The sequence below is a fragment of the Gallus gallus genome, chromosome 2 (genome assembly GCF_016699485.2).
Source record: "Gallus gallus isolate bGalGal1 chromosome 2, bGalGal1.mat.broiler.GRCg7b, whole genome shotgun sequence".
Taxonomy (NCBI): Eukaryota; Metazoa; Chordata; class Aves; order Galliformes; family Phasianidae; genus Gallus; species Gallus gallus.
In genome coordinates this window covers 37,308,146-37,320,424 of record NC_052533.1, presented here as the reverse complement: position 1 = coordinate 37,320,424, position 12,279 = coordinate 37,308,146, and the positions used below count along the sequence as shown (strand labels likewise).

At 43.0% G+C, this 12,279-nt stretch overlaps 1 protein-coding gene across 20 annotated transcripts in view; it reads left to right on the top strand.

Annotated features, from left to right (window-relative positions):
• Positions 1-12,279, top strand: part of THRB (thyroid hormone receptor beta) — a 168,360-nt gene that overhangs the window by 12,361 nt on the left and 143,720 nt on the right. For 6 of the 20 annotated variants that reach the window (XM_025147071.3, XM_046919418.1, XM_025147072.3 and 3 more), the window contains exon 1: positions 27-102. The exons of the other annotated variants lie outside the window; for them this stretch is intronic. The gene's annotated coding sequence lies outside the window, so the exon portion shown is untranslated. Of the gene's footprint in view, positions 1-26; positions 103-12,279 lie in introns of those variants that run through there. 20 annotated transcript variants of the gene reach the window in all.

Below are 12,279 nucleotides of genomic sequence, written 5' to 3'. Positions count from 1 at the left end.
GTGCGCGGCCCCGCGGGAGGCGGCGCGGGCGGGGGGAATCCGGGTCACGTCCGCAGGCAGACGGCGGCTGGCGACGGGGAGCGGCGGGAGGCTCCGCGCCCGGTAAGTCGCCGCCCGGCAGAGCTTCCCCGCGCCGTGCGGGCGCCGCGTCGGGAGGCCCCCGGTGCCCGTCCGGCTGCGCCCGTCGGGGCGGCGGGGGCGGCGGGCGGGGTCGGGGCCGGCGCGGTGCGCTGCTCCCGGGCGGGGGTTGGCGGCGGCGGCGCGCTTCGCTCCCGAAGTTTATCTGCCGAAGTTGCGTTTGACTTTCTAACGCGACAACGAACGGGCGCCCGCGCAGCGGAGAGCCCGACGCGTTAATTGTTAACCACGGGCGGGAGGGGAGGGGAGGGCGCGGGCTGCGGTGGGCGCGCGGAGCGGGCAGAGGAGAGCCGCGGTGCGGGGAGGGCGGCGGTGGCGGAGCAGCACCTGCGCTGCGGAGCGCTGCCGGGAGCGGCTCGGCTCGGCTCTCGGAGAGCCGCGGTGTCCGCGCCTCGCTCCGGCCGCGGAGCTCAGAGCTCGTACATCCGAGCGGAGCCATCTGCCAGCCCAGGGAGCGTGCTGGGCTCTTGGCTGCGGCGCTGGGCTGTCAGAGAGACCTGTCTGCAAAATCGATAGGCTGCATCTTTTCATAAAGGGATTTGTTTTCCTTTTACGTTTCGGTGCTACATGTCTGTTGAGGCAATTGACTCGATTCTCTGGTTCCCGTTTTCGCAGCCCAGCTTGTGAACAAACAAACATTTCAGGGGAAAAAACAGAGCAAACGGCTTGTTCTTTGTAAGATATTTCCACAGCAAAGAGGTAATTTTCAGGAGACTTTACTACGATGGATGCGATCCTATTAGTATTGCCATACAGCGGGTGGTGTGAGCTCCGTCCCTTCCTGTGCAGCACGGAGATATAAACGTGTAGCCTCTTAAAAAGTGCCCTGCCGGTGAGAAGGAGCTGCACTAAGTCACTGTAGAGCGCGACCCTTCGTTTTCTCACAGAACAGCTGTTAAGGGACAACAGCAAACGTTCTGTGAAACTGGATATGCCTACTTCCTTCCTCCCCGGGCTTTTTTTCCCCTGCTAACCGGCTCACATCACCCTTCCTATCAGTGCCGGACCCTTCAGTCAGGCGCAGCTTTCTGTCGGTCGATGACCTTTGGGTGAGGTTGTGCACTGGGTTGGTACGTGCTGTCAGTGACGGAACGACCTGGTTCTGACAGACCCGTTGTGAAACTGAGGTCTCCACCACACGATGGTCCCAGGGGAATTTAAGTGTTTGATGACTCCGTACTGGAAGAGGGAGGGTTTAACTGTGTCCGCATCAGCCCCCAATGGGGAGCTGAGACAGCTCAAACCGTCTGCTAGAGCCGATGGAAAACCCCTGGAGGTTTCAGTGGGTTTGGATCCAGCCGATATGAGCATGCACAGCATGGCTGCTCTCAACTTTCTGTGCTTTTGGAATTCTTTGCTTATCAAAGTCATGATGTAATGAGAAAATTACCATGAAATTCCCCTTTTCCTGTGTGGGAATGGTCTTTCCGTTTGCTCTGCAGTGCTGATGTTGGTGATTTGGTTCACTTTTCCGAATGATAGGGCATCCTTTTATTATATGATCGTCTCTATGCACGTGAGGACACTGTATTCCTTTTCCAAATTCTCCCTCAGATGGGACTTCTAAGCAGATCTGTTTGCACTGATAGTTGCCTGCCCTGAGGATGGTTTTTTCAGGGGTGTTTCAAAGAGTCTGTGGCGATAGGGCACCTGGAGACCTGAGATGTCCTTTCTCTGATGTGCACACTGTACTGCCCTGTTCAGCATGTTGTTGTTGGCTTGTTTCTTTCCTTTATTTCTTGAAGGTGAAGGGGAGAGAGCTGTTAGTGATAACAGATAGGGTGCTCCTTACAGAAGCTTGCAGAATAACACATACCTGTGGTAGGCATACATCCTTCTCGCTTCCCTGTTGTTGACGAGGAGCAGGATTTTTCCTCTTGGCTATATGTAAAAACCAAGCCTCGAGAAAAGCAGGGAGGAGGAGGATTACTGAATGTAAATCATGGAAGTTGGCAGTTCATTGTCTAATGTAGCCTGCCTTGAAATTTGATTCTATTTGGGAGGGAGCTGAGATGAAACCTCAACAAAGCCACCTGATTTTGAGGCAGGACGTCCTCCAGCAAGAATCTCATTTGCTACAGGAAGGGTGAGACCAGGAATTTGGGCTTGCTGGGAATGGAAATTCTGGAGCTCGTTATCTCTTCTCCGCGATATTCTGGTTTACTGCTCTGGGGTTTGCTTATTAGTAAAAGTTGAGGAAGGCAAAAGAGGCATGAATATGAAAGAAACTCGGATAAACAGTGTGGGATGAGGAAGGTATTTAGAAGGAAGGTAGCACAGTTTTTATGCATCCTTCTGTCTTGCATTTCCTTGTAGGACTTGGGAAGCACTAATTCTTTCAGGAAGTACTAATTTGCTATTTAATGGGTGATCTCTGTCACAGCATAGGGCAGAGCTGTACAGCAGGGCACAGAGTAGCAGTGCAGAGATGTGCATTTCATAGAGTCACAGAATCATTGAGGTTGGAAAGGCAGTTAAGATCATCAAGTCCAGCCATCAGCCTAACTGCACTATGCCCACTGAACCACGTCCCTCAGTGCCACATCTACACGTTTCTTGAACACCTCCAGGGGTGGTGACTCCACTGCCTCATCGGTCTTTCTGAGAAGAAATTTTTCCTGATATCCAACCCGATTCCTTCAGTTTTGTCCTTTAGGGTGCTGGATTTCCAAAATGGGTGAGGGTCTGGCAGGTGGAGAAAGGGAGGAAGCACTGCTGAGGGCCGTCTGCCCTTCTGCCCCTGTGAGGTGAGGTGGAACACACATGCGTTGGCCACACGTGTGCTGGCTTCTGGAGGGTACAGTTGGGATCTAATTCTGACAGATAGGACCAGTCAGGAAAGATTTTCCTATTATTTACACTGTTCTTCTTTATTCCCTCCCTTACCAATTTTAGGAGGAGTTGTGTATGCACTTTTTGACTCTCTCCTATGTGGCCCCATTCAGATGAATAAATATTCCATCTTATATCTGCCTACCTGAAGAAAGGCTTGGGAGACTTTGAGGTAATCTTTACTGGGAAGTGCAGTTTAGGTATGTGAGTTTGGCGGTTTGCCTGGGTTAATTTAACCTATCAAAGAGGTGAGCAGAATAGTCAACATGGCCATTAGTGTGGTAGTACTGCTTTTGATGCTTTTTGAACATGTCATTGTGTTCAGTAGAAGTACTCGGTCTTCTCTGGGATGAGTTGGGATTTTACATATTTTACAAGGACAGCTAAACAAGTAACACATGTATTACAAGAAGCTTTGTTATGAAAATGAAATGCAGGCTGCAAATAAACTTACTTTCTGTGCAAAGATTAAAGAATAGTATTTTTTCTCTGTTATTTCGTCAGCTGTTTGTGGTCCAAGAGGACATTTTGAATGAAGTAAATGAATCTTGCATGAGTTGTTTCTCTCATGTAATTCACAACATGTGAACAACATCGTTTCCATTACTCATCACAACGACTTCACTTTAATCATTTTTGTGGTAGGGGTACAATGCAAGTAAAAAGATGGATTGAAAAAGCTCTGTGGTGCTGCTAACCTTTTCAGTTTATGGTCACATTGCCGAGATGCATGTAATAGCATGCAACTAGGCAGGATGAAATTGTGGGCATATGAAATGCCTTTTTTAAACTTAAGTATTACATTTTGCATCCAATTCTGAATGCTTTTAATCATTGAAGTCTCATTTTCTTCTGATCTACTGTAGCTTATGAGAAACTAAGGGTCCTGTGAAATGTATACCAATAAAATAGTCAAAGAATAAGGGAATGAACTGCAGTTTAAAAAATTGCTATACAACCTCAAGTGTCTTATATATACAGAATTGTAATAATTTTTACTGATGAACCAAAATGGCAAATACTCTTATGCTATAATTAGATTATGTGTATGAAAGCAGTGTAATCGTTCTAGATTATGGAGTCATTCTGTGTCCTCTGGTGAACCTAAGCCAATAAATTAGGGTCCTGTTTTCCATTGGAAGAAATAAAAGGACCGATTGTCAAGCTGTGTAGTAGGAAGGTAGGAAACGGGGCAAGGAGTTCAATGTCTTCTCAAGTGAATTTAAAGTCAAAGTGCGAGTCTTTCTTGTGCTGAGTGTGGCGAGAGTGAATTTAGCGCACATAGAACCAGATTACTTACAAGTATGCATTCACAATGCATACCTTTTCATCTAGAAGAGAAGATCATTAATCCTCCTCACCTACTAAATATTTTTGCCTATTTTAACAGTGATGTCTGAATGCCTTCTGGATTACTTCATGGGAGTTGGTAGGAGTGAGCTGTAACACGCAGGTACGGCGCCACTACCCAGCTGTAGGATGTACTTTGGAACAGCTTTGGTGTGGAAAAATGAAGGCACTCATTGAGGAAAGTTGGAAGTACTTTCCAACTAAAAAAGTACCTGGATCACTAGACAATCACTCGATAATTCATATTGTAGTGGCATGCATAGGGATGAACCATATTGAAAACACTAACGAAAATGAAGCTCTGTGGGTAAGAAAAGCTGCTTTCATCACCACTGCAAGACTGCTTCCTTGTGTGGCATGTCATGTGTCCTTGCAGTCCCTACAGCTGTACAAGGTTCTTGAACTCTGAACCTTTTTGTTTCTCATGCAGACCTTCACATCGTTCTTCCATCTTCTAGGTCTTGCACCTTGTCCTTCCTTAGCGTAACTGTTAACTCTGCAGCTCCCATCCATGACTTTACATCATCTCCCTTAACTCAGCTGCGCCAGCTACTTGCTATGTGTTTTAGCCAAGCTATACATCAGCAGGTGTGAAGTACTACTGCTTGGTTTCCTACCTAGAAGAAGAATAAGCACTAATAAATTGAAGATACTCCTTTAGTATTGTTCTTTCTTCTGGCCTTAAGTAAAGACTTATCATACCTTGTCTATCTCCCTACCCCATTACCATTTCTGGTAGGGCAGACTGACCTTGTGTGACATTGTACCATCTGTTTTCTAGCTTTATATTAAAATAATTTCATTTCCATGATTTATTATTCTACTTTTGGCTCTTTTTATTTGCATATTTGTTTATATATGTCAAACATCTTTTAAAAAATGGGACGAGTCTGTGCATAAGGTCCTGCAAGTATAGTTAGGAGCTGCAGTATTTTGGTATAAGGCTTAGAGTAATTTTGTTCATGGCTTCAGGAGATCATAGAATCATAGAATCGCTAAGGTTGGAAAAGACCCACAGGATCATCCAGTCCAACCATTCGCCCACCACAAATGGTTCCCGCTAAACCATGTCCCTCAACACAACATCCAAACGCTCTGGAATGGTTTATCTTGAGCCTTCTTTTTTAAGTCAGATGTCTTACTTTCCATGCAGTGTTTGTTCTCTGAAAAAAAGATGAGGTGATACACATCATCTGGTTAGATAAAAAAGGAAAGATTCTGTACAGTCACATTTGTGTAAATGCAGAAATATACATACACGTGTACATTAGAAGAGTATTAGTCTGTATGACATTTGTGACGAATTTCATTTTGAAGCAAAATAACTGCTTTCATTAAATATTAATGTATGACTTTATTTTCTACAAATATAGAGAAAATTGTAACTGGAACACGAAGTACTTCACATGGAGTGTTGAACTGCACATAATTTATGTTGTACCGTTTGGCTGATGTGACTTGCTGAAGTGATTTGGGTTATTGAAGTGCTGTATGTGACTAGAATAAAACAGCTTGTCTGAGCCAGATGACTTGGATCATCTGTTTGACTGCATAAGTTGCTGATTATTAAGGTTATAATGTCAAGCACCGAGGAAAAGAAATACCAGAGTTAAGGTTAATTATATAGCCTTCATTCTGATATCTTTGAGTACATGCAGCTAAATTAAGGTTTATAGTTCACGGACAGTACAGCTTCATTATTCAGGTTGCTTACCAGTATGTACAAATAATTGTGTTAGAAAACTATAGATCCGGTTAGCTTTGTTTGAAACTATCAAACTTCTCAACGTTAGATGCCAGGGAATGTAGTTGACTGAGTAGAATATGATGAGAATATGGTGAGCGTGGGATCTGTGACTGCAAATTGTAACATATAACTGTAATTTGTCACTGATTAGCGTAAATTTTGTGTTGAAAATCACTTGGGAAATGTGCACCATGAAAGTATCAGACCTTATTCTCCAGTTTAGCATCCAGGTGTAAACTGCCCACTTCTCTTTTTTTTCCCCCACCACGAAGCCCCCTGCCACGGATACTCCTCACTATCTTCCTTTGCCAGAAATTCAACAGGCTCTGTAGAGATGCTCCCCTTCCTTTAAGAGTCCCATTCATAGACGGGCCACCCTCAGCCTCATTTCCCCATAGGATGTGCTTGCTGTCAGTTGCTGTGCTGCTGGATCTTCCAGGTGCTGAGAGCAGCTGCCATGCTCCTGCTGTTGGCAGAGTGGTGTTACTGTTCCAGGAGTCATCTGCTGCCTGGCTCTCTTTGACAGGGCCTTGTTTCCACCAGCAGGCATGAAGTGATGCCAGGACTTCTGCTTGTGCTGGCCAGACCCTAAGCTTTTGTTTTCATATCTTTTTGCATTACTGAGTATTAGGTTTCTGTTGCTGGTGGGTATTTTTTGTCCCCAGTCCTGTCACTTTTTGTCACCGGGCCCCGCACTTTGCAGTTACGCGGTATGTATATGTGACCACTGGGACATGAAATGAGACTGGTGTAAACGGCGATTCTCTCAGAAATATATGAATCCTCTTTTTTCAAGTCAACTGCTGCATGAGATGCTGCCTCGGTGGCAGCTGTCTTCCTTTCCACTGAGCTGTGGGAGAACCTGGAGATGGCTCTGTGAGCACAGTGCTGGCTCTTGCTTCCTGGAATGCACTCTTGCTTTCATCCTCTGCCTGGGGAAGATGGATGCTTCCTGCTGCCTCTCTCTTGGTAGGGTGAAAGGAATGTGCTTGCAGCTGCTCCAACCATACCTTTCAGTCAGTGGATGGTGGGTCATGCTTCTGGCCTGACAAGAGCAGGGGGACAGGCAGGCTTTCTCCAGTCTGCCCCAGGTTATACCTCTCTTTCCTCCTGTCCATTTATGTTTGCATGAGGGGCTTCATAGGGCAGGCATGTCTAGCTAGCTGTCATGGCATTGGCCTTCTGCAGGTGACACCAGCCTCTCCTGAGGCAGGCGCAGCCAGGGCCATACCTTGGGCTGTCCTTGCAGCACCTGCTAAATAACATGGTGCTGTATAGAAAAACATATGTATAACAAATAGCATACTTTGTTCTATTTGCAGATGTTTTCAGATCTTCTGAAATGCCAGGTAATTGTTACATTTGAGAAACTGAATGAAATGGGTGTTTGTTTTCCAAATATTGGAAGAGTTTCTGTGGAACACAAACTTCAGCAAGCCTGCTTCCATCATTTTCCCTTTCTGACCAGATCTTCTCAGGGACAGGAGGAGGTTAATTCTTGATGTAAGGGCTTTGCTTGCCAAATTACAAGTTCTGCTTCAAGGAATAGGAGAACTAGAGTGGTTGAAAGAGTCTAAAGTTCTTCACATAGATAAAAATAAAACCAAAACCAAAACAAAACAGAATCTCAGCTGTTTCATTTGGCTACTTCTGCACAAATACCAAAATCGCTTTGACTGGCATGGGTAGCTCCTTCAGGTTGTGCTATCGCCATCCTTGAAGTTATTAAAAAGTCCAACTGGAAGTAGTCCTGAGCATGAGGGAAATGAGAAGGCTGCTTAACTAGACGGTCTCCAGAGGTGCCTTCCAATTACAGCCATTCTATGACTGAAACTTTCTGAGTATTTTGCCCTGAGATGGACAGTTTGATATGAGGAAGCTCAGTTCACATGGTTAGAGATGAGTGAAGTAATAAATAATTTTAAATAGATCAGTGCCTATATGCCTATAATAAATTCAGGGAGTCAGTAAAAATCTTAGGAATTCACACCAAAATAACAGCACATCTTACCACTTCTGTTGAAGCAAACAACTCGAGCTGCTGTATAATTGTAAAAAGTTTCCTACACACATTTTCTATGCACATGCAGAAGTTGCCAGCTTATTCAAAACTTAGAACCAGAATATTCTTGCCTTTGCACATATGGGGCCAGAGCTCGAGACTAATGCCTTTGATCCCATATAAAGAGTCATATTGGCATAAGAAGTAGCCAGAACTTGACCGAGCTTGGGAATAGTTTTCTGATCATGCTTTGCTCGAAGGAATGTAAGTAAGTGTAAAAAGCCAAATTTACATAAGCAAACTACTCTGTGAACCATTGCCCTCCCTTCTCCCGTGACCTTTGCTGTCCAGATTGGCTTCCAGAACTTTTCCAGAGGTTTTCTTCTTGGATTACATGTCTCCAGTGAGAAATCCAAATTCTGAAAGCAAGAAAGTGGTGGAATTGCACCTGCAGAACCTGAAATCAAGTAGACAATCTTCCCTCTCTTATTACCACACCTCTTAGTGAGGCAGCCCTGTGGGGACCATGTGGATGCTGGCGGGCAGCCAAGGCATTTACTAGACATTTCCTTACCTTTGCCTATAGCTTGAGATCATCCACAAGCAGCAGCTGAGAGTTCATGCCAGTAATGGAAGTTCTTATTAGTTTAACCTGCATTTTGTAGTGATACTGCAGGCAGATAGATAGATTTTTTTTCCTAGAAGCTTTCCATTTCTCAATATTTTTTGCATATTTTATTTTCTCAGCCCACAGAGATTGAAAGGAAGGCTTGTCAGCAGTTCACCTTGGAGATGGAAGGCAAAGGGGAAATGGATTGTTGACAGGATGTTGCTTGCTGTCTGGGCAAGTGTAACATGCAGTAAGATGTAAGGCTTGGGCTCTCCTTCATGATGTTCAGCTCCATGCCAAGTTATAACTTGAATTCAATCTCTTCAAAACGTATCTGTGTAGACAGAGGTGTAGTCCATGTTGATCATCATAGCTTTGCAGCTGAATTAATGAATTGATGGTACAAGAAAGGTATGTAAAGAAAGACCTTTACCACTCATGTAATCACAGACTTAGAAGATCAGATCTACAGTCTGATTTTTTTTTTTATGTAAATGTTTTGTTGCTAAAGATTTCCTGATATGTCGTGCCTAATCTTGCCAATAATTCTTTAGGTCTTGCTCCTTTAAATACCTTTGGATGAGTGGATCATCTCATAATTTTGCAAAGATCTCTTGAAATCAATGCCATTTGTGAACACAGGTAGCTGGAGAGTAGCAAATGCACCATAAGCCCTATGCAGCCCTAAGCCAAACCTTTTTTAGGAGATGATAGTGATACATTATTACTGCTTGCTTTGTAATGTAATCCAGTCTAAAAGCACGTGAAACAATTTGCAAATCAGGCTTATGAAAACCTCAATATCACATTTTCTTCTTTCTGAGAAAAAGTATTTAAACTCAGAGCAGTGGGCAAGGGGAATTTGAGAGATTCAGCTTGTCAGATGTTGCAAGGCTTCAGATAGAATAGGTCTGAAATTTTCCTATTGCCGTGTGAGGTTAAAAGCTGCAATCTCTGCTAGGAGATTCAAGTTTCACAACACTTGGGTGATGGTGTAAGAGGAAGAAGGGTGTGGGCAAAACTATAGAGCGATGTGTGAGTAATTGAAGACCTCACCTGTTTTCCCATCTGGAGAGAAGTGCTAAGTGGGAAAAGCAGATGGGCAGATCATAAGTTATAGCTTGAACACTTGCTTTTAATGAGCTGAGTTTTTAAGAGAGCTTATCACTTATTGAGGATCATCTTTGGAGCTTCATGTTTGTTGTATGCTTTTAAGAATGTTGGATAGATGCTTTTTGGTCAGGTCAGACAAAAAGTGATGGCTGGTGCTATGCCTGTTCTATACAACTTCAGAATGGCGAAGCTAAGCTATGAGGATGTATCCAGCAGATTCCAGCAGACTTTGAGATATTTTATTGTTAATTCTCCTCAGATACATTCTTCAATAATGTTCCTAACAGTGAGTGAGTTAACTGTTAATGTTGGCAATGGGATGAAATTCGTATCTAATTTCAAAGTGAAAAAATCTCTGTGAGCATCAAAGACGGATCACCACTTCAAATAGTGCCCCAAAGTGTTAAGTCAGGAAAAATAACAGTGATTTTTGAATCTGCTTTATGCATCATCTTTAAATAAACACACAAATTCCTGCAGTGTTTGAAATTGGGTTGGGACCCAAAGCTGAAAGTCAGTGTAAGAGTTAGGGCTGAGATAGGCTTCAGTGGTTCCTACAGCCTGAAGACTGAGAAAGGTGAAAATAAAAGTAGGTGATAAGGCTGAGTGGAAGCTTAATGTTTTCCAAAGTTCAACAGTTTTGTGAGGGAAATGATCTGCTACAGTGTGATTTAAGCTGGAAATCATTTTATCTACAGTACTAAATTTGGAATCATTATACCTCACTATCTGTATATATGTTAAGCTTAATATCTTGATTTAGAGATTACATTTATATTGAGCTCTTGTTTGTTTTTCGTCAGACTTTTGCTATATCATTTGTGGGGTTTTCTGATGATGTAATATGAAATCTCATTAGTGAACTTCATTGCGTTTCTTGTTTGCTGCTATCTCTATGAAAAACTTGGTGAAAGTTTGTGAAAACTCAGTGTTAAGAGTCCTTTTTTTGTACCTTTACATGTCAGTTAGCCACTCATTGACAGCAACTCGTGCTCCTCCCTCTTTAACCCAAGCTGGCATCTTCTAATAAACATTAAGAAATCTGACGAACAGAACAAAAACTAGCAAATCAACATATTGTACCATCTTGCACTTATTTTTTTTTTATCTTTTGGATATTTTGTAGATAACAGCTGAATTTCTTAGTAAATGCCTTATATTTTTGAATCAATAGATTTCATTTTCTGCCCAAAGCTATTTTGAAGTTCATATATCTGCTGAATTGCCTGTTGTTAATCAGGAATATTATCACTTTGGTTAGCATAGGAAATGGGAAGATTGTGATTATGCCCTGGCTTTGATGTTTCCATAACAGGTTAGCTGCTTTGAATTGGTTGCGTAGACAGTAAAATCTGGTCCTCTGCTTGGGCAGATAGGATAAATCCATCCAAGTATCAAAGTGTAGGAAATAACGAGAATTAGTAAAGCGAAGACTGGCATGGTAATAACACAGAAAGGAGAAAAAAAGAAAAGAAAAATGAAGCAATGCACTGTCACGCAGAACAGTGTCTCTTTGCTGATAAGATTTATGGCTGTAAATAGAGGTCATGATGTCACTCAGCGCAGATCATAGCTTTTCTCAGCTTTGTACCGTTTCCCTGTGTCTCACACAGGACCAGTTTTAGAACACCACGTTCCCTGTTCCGTGCTCCTCACCATTTATTATTTTTTCTGACCAGAGCAGATTAAACAGGAGAGAGTTCAAGGAAGAGCTGGCAAAATAGAGCGAGCGAAAGGAAAATGGCACTGGTAAAGATGAAAAGGTACTTGTGCAATTATATTGGCAACACGTCTTAATTACTTGCAAATATTTGTAAAGAGTAACTGTAAAAAGTGAAAGTGCTTTTTAGTTTTAGTACTGTGATCTCTTATTGGAAGGAGTGGAAATAAGACTTTGGTCTGTGACGGTGAGTGGAAGGAGTGGAAATCCCTTCCTACCTCGGAAGAGATTGGTAGGAAGCCTTTAAATCTCAGTTGTGTAAAGCAGCAGCAGCTGTATGGTATGAACTGCTTTGATAGGACAAGGGATAGGCAGCTACCGAAGTTCCCTCCGGTGTGATTATTTTGATAGTTGTGATGTGTTTCGGTGTTATGTCTGTTGAACGCAAGACAATGCCTGTGACCTCATTTAAGTGCAGTACAGCAACACTGAGAAAACAAACTATTTACATTACGAAGAGAAATAAAGGAAAATATGGCGAAGCATTTCCTATTTTTAGTTTTGTGTTTTTCCTAACAAAAAAGATTTGCAATAACACAAAGCAAAAAATCTCAGTCTGTTATATTTGCCTAATGTAGATGTGTGCAATCTTGTAAGAACTACGCAGCATTTTAGATGTTATTTCATTTTCCCTTTGAGCTTTAAACTGTGACAGTTAAAGTGCCCTAAAGGGGTCTTTTTTTCTAGTTGAACTGCTCAGCCTGCATTCATCTCTTCCTCCTTCTCCTTTTCTTTATGGCAGTGCTTTCAGTTTTGAGGACTGTTGG